Here is a 16,596-nt window from a genome sequence, read left to right on the forward strand (position 1 = left end):
TATTGTTCCCGTGATTGATTACTGAACTAATGGTAGAATTGTATTACAATATGATGATACCTAATAAGCAACATGTTTTTGTTGTTTAATCTAACCCGTTTATCTAGCAGAACTTTTTGAATTTTTTATTTTTTACGTCAGCTTCTCATATTATTTATCTATATTGTTGTTAACTTACACTGATACCCTCTTGCGTTTTCTCACATCCCTGAGAGAGAGAGAGAGAGAGAGAGAGAGAGAGAGAGAGAGAGAGAGAGAGAGAGAGAGAGAGAGAGAGAGAGTGAAAAGGACTGTCGAGAACAAACTGAGAGTTGAACTACATTTCAAAACAGTCGCTTATTACCAGGAATCTAGATATTCGTAACAGCCTGCAACTATCGCCTACAGTATTCCTTCCTTAGATTTTCTTGTTTAGAAGAATGCCTCATTTTTCCATCTTGTAATTTTCTGTCAGTCAAAGCGTAGAGTATTCGTTATTATGTCAGATGAGGGAAAGGACAGTATTCTGTAGCCGTTACACAATCGTGGCTCAAATCTGACGTAAAGGAAGCGATATTGATCATTTTGGTATAAAAGGACGTTTTCCTGACGAAGCTTTAGACTTGTGTGATAGCGAATCGTCACCTTCACCTATAAAGTTGTTAGAATTACGAGAAGGACGAAAGAAAGTTCACGTTAAGGTTGGAGAAGGAGGGGAATAAAGGAATATATGGACTAAGAAGAACAAAGAATGGAAAGGGAGACGAGAGTATTTAGACAAATTGAAAGCAGAGAAACAAAAGAGATAGAGAGAGCCAGGTAGGCAGTTTAAATTCGGAGGGCAAAATGGCCCGAGTCATTAAGGCCTGTAATTATATAGATTGGTCTTAAAGGTAAGAGTCGTATGGCTTACTCGGCACGGACTCCTCGGGAGTGTGAGGACGATCAAGTTGTGAAAGGTAGTGTGATAGAGGCTTACAAGCTTGCTGCTGAATATTACAGGGTACAATGTTTTTCGTTATAAAGAACTAGATAGCCAGCTTATATATAATGTGTACACATAACGTTACTAAACTGCATGACATAAGGGACTAATTACCCCTGAACAGTTTCCTAAGGGTATTCCTAATGAAGTAATAATTACCTGAATGACCCTGAAATACTTACCAAGCACAGACCAGGCCACCTAGACGAGAATCATAGTTGAAATTTCATCGCAAAGTGAATATAAGCAATTAAAGAGTGGTCCAGGCTCAGCTGCCCAATCTAAAACGGGTACAAGTAAGGAAGAGTAAAATGCTTAATTTGTAACCACTGTTGCTGAACTGGAAAATCTAATCTAAATTTGTGTCCACGCATAAAAAATGATGTACTAGAACTGATACAGTTGTTCACAATGGTTTTAGTATTATTCCGCGTCGATTTGGTTATCTCAAGTAGGTTAGTGTTGGGTTACAAAACGCTGTAAGGTCCACAATTAACACTGATACATCTGTGCCTTTGTTTAGTGCTGGCAAATGAGAAAGAAGCTTGTTTAATTCTGAAGGAAATAATATTTCCTTTCCTGATGTAATCAGCAAAATATTTATACTTTTACAGGTACTACTAACCCTCTAGATTAGTGGCTCTCAACCAGAGGGGATTTGTGACCACAGATTGGCAAGCTCAAACTAGCTCTAGGACCGCACAAAATGCAGTGTGCATCGGTCCACACTACTGAGAGGTCACGCTGGGGTTTCTCTCCGCTAGTTAGTTTTTGTGTTAGTATTTTGTTGCACAGTATGTGGAATGCACCTTTTGAGGCAGACAATTTTGGAGGGGTGGGGAGTGGGGAAGGGATGACATTCTGACATATGGTGAAAGGGTGCATGGGCCAAAAAAGGTTGAGAACCATTGCTCTACAGCAATGGTGTTAAACTCAACTTCTACCGACGGCCAGATTTCATTTGATGGTACATTAAGTGGGCCATTAAATACATGATCATCAGGTGCGAGTACAAAGCAATAATAATAATAATAATAATAATAATAATAATAATAATAATAATAATAATAATAATAAGTTGCTGTGCATAAACTTCACCTAATTTCCTAGTGTTGCAGCTACCCGACACTTAATACCGTGTTCTGGATAAGTGACTCAAAGTTTGCAGCATTCTCCAGTGTTGAATTCAGGTGTGCTGCAGTAAACTGAGAATGGTGGCGAGACTTATTATCCTTCATTAGATAAAAAAATAAAACTGTTCATAAAAATGTACTGTCAAATATGTATATCATATCAGAAGGAAAACATTTGATCTTAGGATAATTTGGTTAGACACATTGGTCAAATTTGCTAACTTCAACATCAGAAAACTTTTCCTTTATAGCAGAATCGCTCTTGCAGCTCAGTAATTTCTAACTGGAGATTGCTGTTTCCTCCTTTAGTACGGAAGCTGAATCATCTCTGAAAAAATGCGACATCTCTCTCAAGGTACGGCAAGTCGGTAAACCTCTCTAGAAAATCATTCCTTGATATGAAAATATGATTGTTTTACTTTTCTCTGTTGCTATCACTATGAAGGTCTAAAAGTATGATTAATTACTCTGTGAAACGCAAACGTTCCTGCACTACAATTATAGCAAGGCATGCGCTCGCACAAAAGGCAATCAGGGCGGTCGCTACCTATGAAAAGCATGAAAATCTGAACGCGCTGAACAATGTAAGACAGATTCATTGAATTATGTTACATATATTAGTTAAAAAGGTGTAGTTTTATGCAAAATTAAAAGGTGACACGCGTTTTAATGATGGAAAATCAGGAAACTTTTCAAGGAAACAAAAATAAAACGATAACAATACTAATATCCCGTGAAAAAATTAGAAATTGTGTAAATTACCATCTTAATTTGCTAGGTTGGTTTCGAATTGTCTGATGTTCTTGCGTTTGGTAAATGAAAGGTAAAGTAATCTGGTCAGTATAAAATGTACTAGAAGCCTACGATAACTGCAGAAAAAAATGAAAGTTAGTTGGAAGGTCAAACATTGTCAAAGGGTTTCAAAAGACGTGACAGACAATCATTTCTCGATTCAACTTGTCACCTTCAACGAAAACAAACAAATTCCATTCAAAAACTGTGCTAGAATCAGTATCTACTGCATTACCCTAAACAATTCACCGTAGAACAATATGTAAGTGTGAATAATGATCAATAATGCCACTTGCAATTAGGGGCCGTTCAAAAATTACGTAACACTTTTTGGGGGTAATTTTTGACGCCCCCCTCCCCCCCTTGTCACGCCTCATAACACATGTCCAGACACCCCCCTAGAAAATTATGTAGTATCAACTAGTAGCTACCCCCCTTAATTAGTATGTTCCTTTTTTTTTAATACAATGATATGTTATAGTCTAGCCTAATACCTGGAAATTGTTACCTTTAGGTTTTTTTAATACTTTTATGTTATGATATTAAAGAATCACAGATAAATTTGAAATGAAAAATGTTCTCTTATGGCATGTTTAGAAGAGGATTAATTTAATTTGTGATATTTCTCTAAGTCATATTAATGCATAAAGTAGAGAATGTCGGAGCTCAGAAAAGGGATGAGTTTGTGATATTATTCTGTGTCATGTAATACATATAGTAGAAAATGTTGAAGCACAAACAAGGGTTGAGTTTGCGATATTTTGTAAACATACAATTATGCAAAAAAAAAAAAAAAAAATTAAATACCATATTCCCAACATTACTAAAATATAATAAAAGTCTATTGCAGAATCTTTACCATTTCTCGTTTGTCCTACATTTACATCTTTTCAAAAGAAACAAAGAAAAAAATCTGAAAATGCTATGTAACTTATGGCTGCAGCCCCTCCCCCCACTGCCATACTCATAACACTTCACTATAACCCCCTCCCCCAATAAGGCGCTACGTAATTTTTGAACGGCCTCTTATCGCTAAATGACTATATTTGTCCATGAGAAAACACCCATCAAGGGAACACTCCCACAGATGAACCGATTAAAAATACTCTGGCAGGTCGTCACGCTGCCTCTGAAACCAGGCAGCGTAATGAACTTGGAGTTATTCAAGGTGTGACTGGAGCTACCTATGGTCCGCGGGTCGCATTCCGGAGAGTGATGAGCCACATAGTCCACGAACCGTGCGTGTGTTTGATACTGCTCTAGAATATCATGATTAAAGAAGTAGAAGCAGATGAAGAATATAGGGGAAATTCTAAGTTCCTTGACCCGTGAAGAATAAAAAAAAAAAAACTGATGTAGTACAAAGTGAGACTTGGACAAGTGTGGGTTATGTCTCCACGGCTATTTATCATCTTTATGAATGGAGTGATGCAAGAAGTCAGAGAAAGATCAACTGATATACTTACAACGATGATTGAGAAGAAAATGGATTGCGTTTTGATTGCGTTTGCATTAAATGCGGTGTTATTCAGAATCAGTCAAAACAAACAGTAGAAATCTGTAAAAGGGATTGCAAGTATTTGTAAAAAAAAAAAAAAAAAAAAAAACTCTGGAGCGTTTTTAAGATAAGGTTATAAGGGTGAATGAGAGCAAGGAAGGAGGAGCAAAGAATGGTAGAAGCAATTGATTCGTGCAGATATTTGTACCAGGTGATGGTGGAACAAGAGAAGAGGGGTAAGACAATAGGTGAAGCAAGGAAGGTAGCAGGGTGTGTGCAAAGGATTTGGAGGAGACTCGAAGAAGCTTTCCTAGACAGTGACCCCCAAGGGTTTTCGGGGGTCGTTATCTAGGACTAATATTTCTTGGGGGTCATTATCTTTTTTATATTTACAGTCTTTTGTTTGTGTTTTTACTGTAATCCCCAACTGGCTTGTACTAAACACACCGTAAAGGTGGATACATAACGGGTTGAAACCCGTGGGGGTCACTATCTAGGAAAGATCCGACTCGAAATTAAAAGAAGCTTGACCCAGATATTTGGAAGAAATAATTGAATAACTCCGGTTACTTGAATATCGCAAATGAAAGAAAAATGCAGTACTCGAGAAAAATGGTGAGAAATGCGGACAAGCACAAAACTAGAGAAAAGGTTAATTAGAAAAAAAAAATGGGACAGGGTGTTCTGAAATGGTTTGGTCATGTGGGAAGAATGAAGGACCATAGGTTGTTGAAAAATGTATAATTCGGATGTGTTGGGAGGCAAAGAGGAGAGGAAGACCGAGAAATCGCTAGATAGCTGGAGGTTAAGAAATACTGGACAGAACGACCCTGAATAATCAGGAAGGGAGAGTACGTACACATTTGAATGATAGAGTGCTTGCAGAAGTCCTACATGCTTTGGTGGGACATCTGTGGCACGCCTGAAGCAACAAATGAAGGAGAAGTTTCCTGCACATGGGGTTCATCCATAATTCAACAATGAAAATATGACTGCAGTAGTGGGGAAGCCCTCACCACCCGACTCGTTCCAGCTATGAGAAACCACCAAGTGACATACGTATGAAGCTATCTGCTGGCTTTCTTCAAACAGTAATAATTCCAATATTCTGTAGCAGTTAGCATACTAGCATTTCATACATTCATCAGAGAACAAACGAGAACGGTCAGAAAACATATAGTTACACCGGCATTGTCGAGTCTGAATAATATATACGCCGTATTAGCCAGGCATCGCCCCATCCTTCAGACAAAGCCAGCGATTGTGTCAAGATTCTGAACTGAAATTCCTCCAGATTTATCAAGCACGAACCAGGCATTAAAGCCTCCTCTGTTCTTGTTCTGATATCTCATCATTCAAGAGAAAGAAATAGTGATGTAGACATTAACCCAATTCTGGCGACGTCTGCCCACATTCCTCCTTCTCGAGGACTTTCAAAAAACCCTTTTCGATTCTGGGTCCCCTCCCCAAGTCACTTTGCAGTATGCAAGAGGATCTATTGATTACAGCAGCATCGGGTATACACGCCGCCTATGTCGGCAAAATTACCAAAGCACTGATTGAACTAATGGAATGTGCAGAGCATGAATATTCCGGTGGTCGAGGTGGACATACCCCTCCCCCACACCACAACGGGCCAGCGTGCTGGGTGTCAGGCTACCACACTGAGTGGGGCTCTGGGCTACATTAGCAAAAGGTAATAACGCGGACAGTTCATGAATATTGAGCCTGACCTCTTGAACAATGTGAGAAAATGGAATGGACTTGTTACTGCTTTATGCTTTTTGTTTCTATATCAGCAATGTATGACCGACGGCCAACCAAATATTGCTTCGACTATTTCTTAAATCAAAACAAAATATAAGCATTTAAAACTCCGAGGAAAGCGGCAGACTTCCTTACAGGATTCGGAAAAACAGAAGCAAAAAATATTCAGTAACTCCCTTCAGAAAAAAATATGAAGTTATTCTATTTTCTGATATTGCAATTGTTTCTACAATTCATCACGCCACCGCACCGTAAACAACTACTTGGCTTTCCTCCTCCGCAGACTGCAGTACGACGCGTTTCATGTAGAGTTTCCGAATTTCCAGATTAATCTAAATAGAGGTGCCGACGCAAAGGAAGCACGGCAAGAGCAGCCTTTCATTATTAATTTGCATGCATTGTACCATATTTGAAACTGAATGGTACTCTCTTCCATTTCCTTGTGGGAAATCTTTCATTTGAAGGATCTTGTTTTTTGCTCTCTTTCCGGTGAGCATCTGTATTCTCTGTGATGTAGAGTGAAAAGTATTTAAATGAGAGAAGTCGCCATTCTTGATACTTTATCTTCCCGTCTTGTCTTGCGATAAAATCGGCTATATCATAACAAACTTTAAAAAAAAAATTATTCCAGTGAAAACATCCATATGAGACCACAAGAGATTAACTTCTTTTTTTTGATGGGGGGGCTGTTTTAATTTAATTCACAGGGAGAATGTCGTAAAACGGAGACAAATCGTCCCTTTAAAATCTTAATTTTTTCTTCCACCACCGCCCGCCACCCAGCAGATACCCACCCACTGCCAGAGAAAGACGGAAACTTATCACAACAAGACTGGAAAAAAAGGAAATATTTCCACTGGAAATAGATGTGAGATAAGACCGCAAGAAAGCAAGAATTTCTGGTGAGATAAAAGGGGAGTCTTCTGAAAACCTCCGCCGACTACCATTAAGTTCCAGTTTTCCTCGGAGCTTTGTTTTCGAGCTTTTTTCTATTGTTTATCGTCCATGTCGGACCTCAAAGTAACGTTTATTTCCTTATAACATTTCTCTAACTTGTTTTCGGATGAATTTTCGCGGTGTAAAGGTTACGCGTAGGTTTAATAGTGCAATTACTCTCCAGAGTGCTTTCTGTTTGTTTAAAAAGGCACGTTCTCTCATCATTTATGCTTTTAGTTTATCAAAAGATTTCTTAGGCGGTTTTTTTAACTGATTGCCGAGTTTTAAAGATAAAGTTTTTATTTCTTTTTCAGCAACACAGTTTCGTTATGCTAAATGGTGGCTTAAGAGAGAGAGAGAGAGAGAGAGAGAGAGAGAGAGAGAGAGAGAGAGAGAGACTGTCATTTTCATCCACTGACAGCTAACTGAAGTGTTATGGATATGTTTGCAATTACAAAGCAACGATGAAAGAATATTTTCTATCTCGTCAATCTCCCCTGTATGTGTTCTCGTACTTCTCATGTTTCTTCTTATTTCATGGTACAATATCCGAGTTCACTGCACTAATTGTTATCACGAAAAACTGATGCGCAATAACATACGAGAAACAATTGAAATGTGAAAAAAGAATATACAACAGACAGCAACATTACATAATATCAATAAGATAAACATTCTTTTGATATAATATACAACAGACAGCAACATTACATAATAATATCAATAAAATAAACATTCTTTTGATATCAAACCGCCACCACCTGCTCGGATCCAAAAGTGCTGTACACCTTTTCTAAATGCCCCATTCGCAAACATTAAGACTTTCGGCACAAATCAAGAGACAAAGAGGGCTTCTCCTAGAAGGACCATTAAGCTGAAACTAACGCCCGCTTCGGGGCATTTACTGAAACCCGCGCCAGAAATAACTTTGGTTTTCGAATTCAGGAGTAAATGTTGCGTTCCCTAACGGAGCCCAGAGTATTTCACCAGGAGGACGGGGGCGTTTCTTTCGACACTCCTAATATATTGCTTTATAACGCTCAAGTTTAAGCGCATTACTTTGGGGTTTAGCTAATCGAGTTTATTAATATAATTCACCGTCATAATGGCGAAGTTTTGTTACTGATATACTTGTTTTCAATAGTTCTTTTTCCATCGGATCTTCGTGATTGTTTGAAATAAATTACTTTGACCTTGACTTACTTTCAAGGTTACTAGGCTAATAACATGGCAAAAACCGTAGAAAATCAGATGCGAATGATTTCGAAGTACAATCATAAACAATTTTATATTTAGCTTACCTATCGATTTCCAGTCGTGTGTCACCTCAAAGCTTTGGGACCTTTTTCCCCACATTTGAGAAGAAACGGTAAAACAAGAAGTGATGCTGCTTGTGACATTCAACGACGTTCGCAGCTATGTTGAGCAGAAAAGAATATCAGAAATTAATCTAAAATGCGTGTTTGAAAAAAGAGCGAAATTATGATAAGTGGAAATTATCTTAGGTCATTAGGGCAAAATTAAACGGGATTTCATGGAAACGTTTGAGCATTGACGTTTGAGACAATCGGAATATTTTCTCGTATGGTGAAGTTTATTAACAGTCACAGATGATTAGATTAAACAATCAGACAGACAAAGAGAGACTGTAATAGACACATAGAAATGCATGACGTACTTTGTATGTGGACTTTCAGAGTAGGTGTGACAAAATAGGTTGGTTATTTGGGGAAGAGTCTTTCGATTGGCATCAGTCACAAACAGTATAAATCATTTTACTCTTATTCCGCATCATTGTTAACTTGTCCTAGTTTAACGACAGGTTCATTGCCACTGATCGTGTGTTTGGAATTCATCAAAATCCCTCTGACCGTTCGATATCTTTTAACACTGTTGTCTCTTCAACAGTGGACTTCAACAACAGTGGGTTCATTTAAACAAATGAACCCACTGTTGTTGAAGTCCATGTTTTGTATGCTGTGGTCATCACCCAGCAATGTATTCAGAAGCATTATTTGTCTTCGGAGTGTACAGTTTTTCTGTGGGCGATATTTGCTGTTTCAAACTTGTACCAGTTCACCAGTTTTGTCCATGTACTACAAATGTTCACCAGTCGTTACCATAATTTCAAAATGTGTTTTTTATATATACTGCTGTTAGTAGTGTCATTGACACGAAAAACAAACAGAATCGATGATATTTTCGCTTCTAGGCAATATCTGTGTGGGAAGGTATCTTTACAGTAGCATTATTTTTATCAGTGTTCCAAGTTTTTTTTTATCCAAGAGAAATAGATGTACCTTGCTTTTTTAAGGCAGCAGGATTTAAATATAATTCTCATTGACAAATTTTGGAGACCCAGGGGGTGAAATTGAAAAAAAGCATGGCCAAGTCTGAATCTCAGTTAAAGGAATTCACGGGAAGGGGTCAGAAAACTGCTAAAAATACTTAAAGAACTATCAAAACTGTGGGAGGGGCAGGAGAAGGAACCCCCTCCCCCATATCAAGCTATCCTGAGCAGTAGTTAGGAATTTTTTGAAGTTAACTGGGGTAATCGAAAACATTCTGAACCACTTACTAGCCCGTGAAATAAGGAATGAAACAGTGAATATAGCCATCAATATCCGAGAAACAAAACACATACACATTTGTCATGAAAATCTGGATAAATTATACACTATACGTTATTTTTCACGACTAATTTGTGTATGTCTGCATCTCTCTATCAATATTTTGTGAATTAGTGTGCGGCGTTACTGTGAAGCTAATTGATGTTTCTCGTGATTTTAGCAAATCTAAGATTTCTTCTAACTTGTCTTCGTTATCCATGTCTAGTAAAGCGAGCACATTCGTCTACACCTCTCTTCAAGAGGTTCAGTTTTATGCCTTTTATGCTAATTTCGTGAAGAACTGAAACTTCGAAAAATTGCATATACATATTCACGAAGGTTCAGCTTCTTTATAAAACTATCAAGCCTGAAGGAAGACTCCCTTATTCGTAGTTTCATGAATTCACAAATCTTTTCTATAGGGATGGGAAAGTTACAGATGTGTTCTTTGCCCTGGATTCTTGTAAACAAGAAAACTAAATCGAAGCTGACGATAAAGTTGAAACTGAGGCTGACCTTTATAGAGCACTCTGTGAATTCTGAGGCGTATTGAAGATGCACTTGTGATATCATGCCTTCACAATGGCCTACCATTTTAGCCAGACTTTAGCGTTGATTTTAATTAGCGGTTTTAAATAAGTAAAACCGTATGTACAAAACATCCTACTTTGTGTATTTTGGGCAAACCATATATCGATAGGATTTCTAGTATTTAGGTGTCAAACTAGGATAATGAGTGTTCTGAGCACCCTCAACGATATTCATTTCTAGTGTACTAGAAAAGTTTTTTGAGTATTACTGAAATAAGCACTTCGATATGTTATTCCTGACAGAGATCTTGCACCCACACTACCATTAGGGTTGGTTGCCTAAGGAACGAAAAAGCCAAGAAGAAATGGAGCTATACAAGAAAATAAAAACAATATCTGAAGTTTGGTAGTTGGAGGCAAACAATAATTTCTCCTTTCAGTTGAAATATACTTGATTGACTGGAGTATTTGGGTTACTGTTGTTGCTGGTGGATTATCTTAGATTTCACATGCAGTACCATTCAGCCAACTCTTAAACCTTGATCGGCATAAGTATCGTTGGAAAATCTTCCTGCTGTTAGAACTTCACATCTTTCGTATAGGACCTTGTTCTTGTGTGTATCACCTCAGCAAGGAATTCGGAAGGTCTATTTCTTCTCATACAAAGAGATGAAAATACCCAAGTCTTTAGAAACGGGGTAAAAAATAGATCTGTTGGCTGTGAAGGGCGAAATTCACTTCATTTTCTGATAGTTGAACATGTATGCTATACCAGACATACAATATTTTTTTATGTTACGCGGTCCCTGTCCCACTGCACTGATTTAAAGGACATCTCTATACCAGCCACAGTTCCTCCTGAGTATACCTAACACTCTATGTTACTGCTATAGTTTGCGCTCTTACACCGAATTTTCACACTTATTTTTTTTTTTCAAGCATTCTACGACAACGTCGGTAACTGAATGCGATTCTGGCAGTGTAAGCGATTGTTTTTGGTAGGCTATGCCTAGTGCTAGTTGTGACGGAACCTTCTTCTGCTAAACGGAGAATGATACCACACTACGGAAAATGACATCAATACGAGAATTTTTTCCGTAATGTCTTTTTCATGAAAATTTGATATTGATCAACCCTGCACTCGAGATTCCCCTGACCTCTAGCCTCTAGGCTTGGCCAAAGACGGTGGCACTTGGACAAGCTCATACTTCAAGTTAGACTCCACCTCAGCTGGCTACCAATTATGGCATGAAGTAGCTGCTGTATCACATTCCTGTCAGCCTTCATGGGTTTTATGTCATTCTGCTAATCTGAAGCTGAAATATTAGTAAGGCAAAGCTTTTGAGTAATGCTTTCTGGGAGCATGGAACTGCACATTACCATCACCCAGCCACTGCTTGATATTTGCTACCAGATACTGACTCCCTAAATATGCTGCCGTAAAACTGACTCCCTAAATATGCTGCCGTAAAATAGGGTAGCAAGATAAATATCAACAAGCCCAAGAATTAATTCAACAAAAAAGTAAGAAAAAAAAGAGACGGTATGAAAATCAGCCTTTTATATCCATAGAAATTACACTCTTCATAAGGTAATACTGCAGCATTCAGTGATACAGAGAAGCCAGAGATGTTTGAATATCTGAGACTAAACATGTGAGAACTTAATGATCCGTAACGAAAAAAATGGAGATTTGAATACTTGTCCGACACGAATTGAGGAATAAGTACAGATTTGTTTGCTTACTAACCTTAGCACGAAGATTAGGAGCAGATAATTGCTAATATTCTTATAATTTCACAAATTAGCGTTGAAGAATTGGGATAAGTAACAACTTTAATGGAATTATAGAACTGCGTGAGAAAGCAAAAGTATGAATGTCTCAGGGACACGCATGGTAACGAGTAAATCAGAAATGGAGAGCCATTATAGAGCAAAGTTTATTTAATTACTACTATTCTTTCTGTCACTACAGATGCTACGGCAAACGCCGCTGCAAAAGTCTAATCCTCGACCCAAAGTTCCCGAACTTAGACAGGACCGAAGCACTACGACCACAATTGCTTAGTTAAAATTGAGAAAGTTAGAATATCATCTGTTGTGTAGGTATCACATATTGTGTAGGTAGCAGGATGATACTTTAATGCCTAACCAAATATATGAACCATATAATCTTCGGCAGTCAGATTTTCTGCAGGGTTATCTTATCTTGTGGTTTATGCATTTCCAACTGTTGTTGGTGGTGCACATCAGTCAGTTTTGTGGTTTTCCCTTCCCTTACCCCATATCCAACATGATTTGGATGGGGGAAAATCAACAAAAAATGAGTGCAATACCTTACACCTGCCAAAGGCTAGTCAGGGGGTTAGGAAATACAGAAATCCCAACATGGATAAACATTTAAAAAGCACTTGGATCATGTGTCATTTGTTAGTGTCCCCTCAGCCCCTAGCTGCAACCCCTTTCATTCCTTTTACTGTACTCCATTCATATTCTCTTTCTTCCATCTTAAATTCCACCTTCTTTATAGTGCTACTGCGAGGTTTTCCCCCAACAGAACTTTAAAACCTTCTTACTCGCAATTTCCCTCTTTAATGCTTAGTGACCCCTTAGGTTCCAACACTTGGCCTTTGGCTTAAATTTCATGTTCGATTCTATTCCATTCCTATGGTAGGCTAATGTAATCTAACCTAGACTGGAAGGGTCCAAAGAACCAGAAGTCACAGCGTGAAATACATGGATGCATCCTTGCATAAACTAAACCAGAACACTAGGTTCTTATCTGCATGAACATTCACCACTTGCATCACACAGATTTTTCTTTCCTAAACTGTTGGAGGTTAAAGGCTGGGGATCATCTGTACCTATTCCAAGAGCAGTGATGAAGGATTACACTAAAGAATAATGGAAGCTAGTAGTAAACAGGATTAAGTCTAGTGTAGTTTTGCTTAGGCTGTGCTAGTAGCCCCCCAAAAATCTAAAGGTAGGCTTATCAAAAAACTGCAGTAACGATAAAATATATGCCTGTAAAAACTTATGGCATGTTGGTTTATTGATAATACTATGATACTTAATTGCTTGCCAAATAAATGAACCATGTATTTGATCAACTGTTTATCCATTTCAGACCATTGTTGTTAGTTTAACCACTTGTTTTTGTGTTTTCTCTGCTTCCTATACATAACAATTATATGTGATCCCAATGCAAGCTAGGGTTTTTAAGGTCAGAGAACTAGGGAAGGGAAACCAAAAGCAAGTGAAAGAATGGTCTAAAATGCATAAGCCTTAAAATAAGATGGCAGAAAAGACCTGGAGCACTGTAGTTCATAAAAGGTAAATCATAAAAGGTAAATAAAAAAAAAAATCATTCCAACAAAATCATGCTCACTGGTTCCTTGCTGAGAAAAAATCATTCCAATAAAATCATGCTCACTGGTTCCTTGCTGGCAAGGAGGTTATTTCCAGGGCATCTGATCTCTCCCATAGTATTGCACCTAGCAAATTCCTTATCTTAAGGTTGGAAGGTACAGCTAGAAGACTCAAATTCTTCCTCGTCCTAATCCTGGTAATTGATCCAAGTTAACCAAACTGTGTTTTGTGCAGGAGATGCATTGATCACTGGAGGGGATGACTTCAACAAGAATATGAGTTGCACAGCTTGACTGTGCATGATAGATTCCCTTGTTGTTAACATTTCTTACACAAACGCCATCCACTGTTAAACTGAGTGTACAGTGAAAACTGGTAAGAGTAAGAAATATCCTGGAACTTTACTACGAAAAGTAATAAAAGGTACTAGTTATTACCTAATAGAAAACAAGCAAAGACTGCACAAATGTTAATTTGCTATAAGCAGGTAACACTTTCAGGACATTGCCCAAGAAATAATGGAATGCTCTCAAAACAATAACAGTTGACTTAGACATTGATGTAAGTCTTCATATTTTTATCTGTCAATACAGAACTTATTATCCATAACCTTCATATTTCTTATCGAGAAAATGTCAAAATGACCATCCTTCGGTCATTTCTATTATTGAATTCCGTGTTGGCAAGCAATTAAGGTGTCAATGTATTGTATTACCAGTCTCTTGATGAACTTATGAATCATTTATTCTTGAACAGGTTATCACATTTTTTATGCATTGCTTATCATAATTGTTTGTACAACACAGGTTTTAAAAATGTTTCCCCAGCTCCCTGTGTGAGGATCTTGGTGGGGAATTCAGATCTTTAAAATGGGTAAAGCCAGAATTGAGTAAATTGTACCAAGAAGAATGATCTAAAATGCATAAATCACAAGATAAGCTGTCAAAAATACTGTATATGGTTCATATTTATAGTCAGTATCAGTCACAAACTACATAGAGTGCAGAGATGTGATAAGACCAATTACAGGGATCTATTCTAACTTATCCTAACCCAGGCTACCAGATCTTATCTGACCAGGGGACTTTACTCAATTGACCCTGCACCTTACCTGACTTAAGGAGTCACAAGTCATAGAATAAAATGTAGGGATGCAATATTACTTTACCCTCCCTAATCTAACCTAACCCAACTTATGATGCCAGGTCTTACTTGAGAGGGGATATAACCACCCATCCTAATCTGACTCAGGTATCATAAATCATTAGCGCGAAATACAGGAATGCATCCATACCTTAAAGTTGTACACTAGTTTGTAACCAGCAATGAGGCACTCATTCTCCCATTTAGTACTGCAGACAGTTAGCATATTAACTTAGGATTTGGGATATACAGCTTGAAGGAACACTTGTTCCTCTTGTTCTAATCTTGGTAACTGACTTTAGTTAGCAAAATAGTGTGTTTTAGGGATGGCAGACATCAGTGGAAAGAATTACTTCCAGGTGGAAAAATACTAATTTTATGTCTTGACGTTTCATTTAAAAGCTGTGAACTTAATAAACCAGCAGCTATAGAGGTGTTAAAAGTGCCCAAAGTGCTCAGGTGAGGGGTCATTATCCTCTGCTTCAGCTATATCATTATCGCTTCCTGTTTCAGCTTCATCTACTCTTTGAGGCCGTGTGACAATTCCTGTGGTCCATTTTGTTCTCCATAATAGGAAGGGGGGGGGAGAAAGAGAATACCTCTTATTTATTTGCATAAAAAATGGAATCAAGCTTACAAAAGCTCTTGGTGAGTCTGCTCAAGGATGTAACCACCCCTTCAGAGAGAAGGGATCTCTCTGTCACTCCTGCTCATCATACTAGATCACATTACTTGGGGCCTGTTATTTTTCTTGTGAACACTGAGATACATACTGAACCACTCTTGTCTGTTGTTCATCCTTCAGCTTTAGATGTAAGAGCTTTTCAGGCAGCTATGCTGGAAAAAGTGTAGAAAGTCCAGAGAGCAGTTCCCTGTATCCTCCTGTTTCAAGACACCTTCCCTGACACCTGAAAATCTTTTTGGCTCTACTGTACTGCAAAGAACCCCTACCCCTACCAGTGCTTCTCTTGTTTCATCTCCTTTGTACATATACTCTCTCTCTCTCTCTCTCTATTAACTTGTAATGTTAGCACTGTACTGTATTCTACATTAAACAGGTAAAAAATGCGCCGAAGTTTCTTCGGCGCAATCAAGTTTTCTGTACAGCCTATAATGCTGTATGAAACTCTCGATGTGCTGCAGTATGAAACTCTCAGCCATGACTGGGCAGTGCTCAGTTGCTTCCCAGATGCAGTCAAGTGAAGATGCGTCGGCAGCTGGCACCTCTAGTAGTGCCAGAAGCATGATCCATGGCTAACCTTAACCTTAAATAAAATAAAAACTACTGAGTTTAAAGGGCTGCAATTTAGGATGTTTGATGATTGGAGGGTGGATGATCAACATACCAATTTGCATCCCTTAAGATCTGAGGGCGGACAGAAAAAGTGCGGATGGACAGACACAGCCATCTCAATAGTTTTCTTTTACAGAAAACTAAAAGGGTGTATTGTACTGTACTGTATTGTATATGATTTGGCAATAAATCAGCTGTTTCCGGTAAATATTGATAAAGTTTATGGCCAACAATATTTGGTAAAGATTTAGGGTTCAAGAGTTATTCATGAATTTTCAAAGTCTTCAGAGATTACTATTAACACTAATAGCCAATAATAAATTCATCTTGTGACTGAAGTCTCTAGCAAACAACAAAAAATTATTTTAAAATCCCGCAGAAAACACTATTAACACAAAACAATAACTTCATTATATGGTACATGCAGTCCCGGGTTTACGATGGGGGTTCTGTTTTTCCGCCACATCGTAAACCGAAAATTGTCGTAAACCGAAAAATCGTCGAAAATCGTCAACAATCCTAAGAAAACCTTACTTTTAATGCTTTGGGTGTATTGAAAAC

General features: G+C 38.1%; 1 protein-coding gene across 3 annotated transcripts in view; it reads left to right on the forward strand.

Annotated features, from left to right (window-relative positions):
* LOC136830541 (copper homeostasis protein cutC homolog) overlaps positions 1 to 16,596 on the forward strand; it is a 190,566-nt gene that overhangs the window by 155,953 nt on the left and 18,017 nt on the right. The window contains exon 1 of one of the 3 annotated variants that reach the window (XM_067090057.1): positions 12,192 to 12,331. The exons of 1 other annotated variant lie outside the window; for it this stretch is intronic. The gene's annotated coding sequence lies outside the window, so the exon portion shown is untranslated. Of the gene's footprint in view, positions 1 to 12,191; positions 12,350 to 16,596 lie in introns of those variants that run through there. One more of the 3 variants, XM_067090065.1, reaches the window with a different exon arrangement.

The sequence above is a fragment of the Macrobrachium rosenbergii genome, chromosome 4 (genome assembly GCF_040412425.1).
Source record: "Macrobrachium rosenbergii isolate ZJJX-2024 chromosome 4, ASM4041242v1, whole genome shotgun sequence".
Classification (NCBI taxonomy): Eukaryota; Metazoa; Arthropoda; class Malacostraca; order Decapoda; family Palaemonidae; genus Macrobrachium; species Macrobrachium rosenbergii.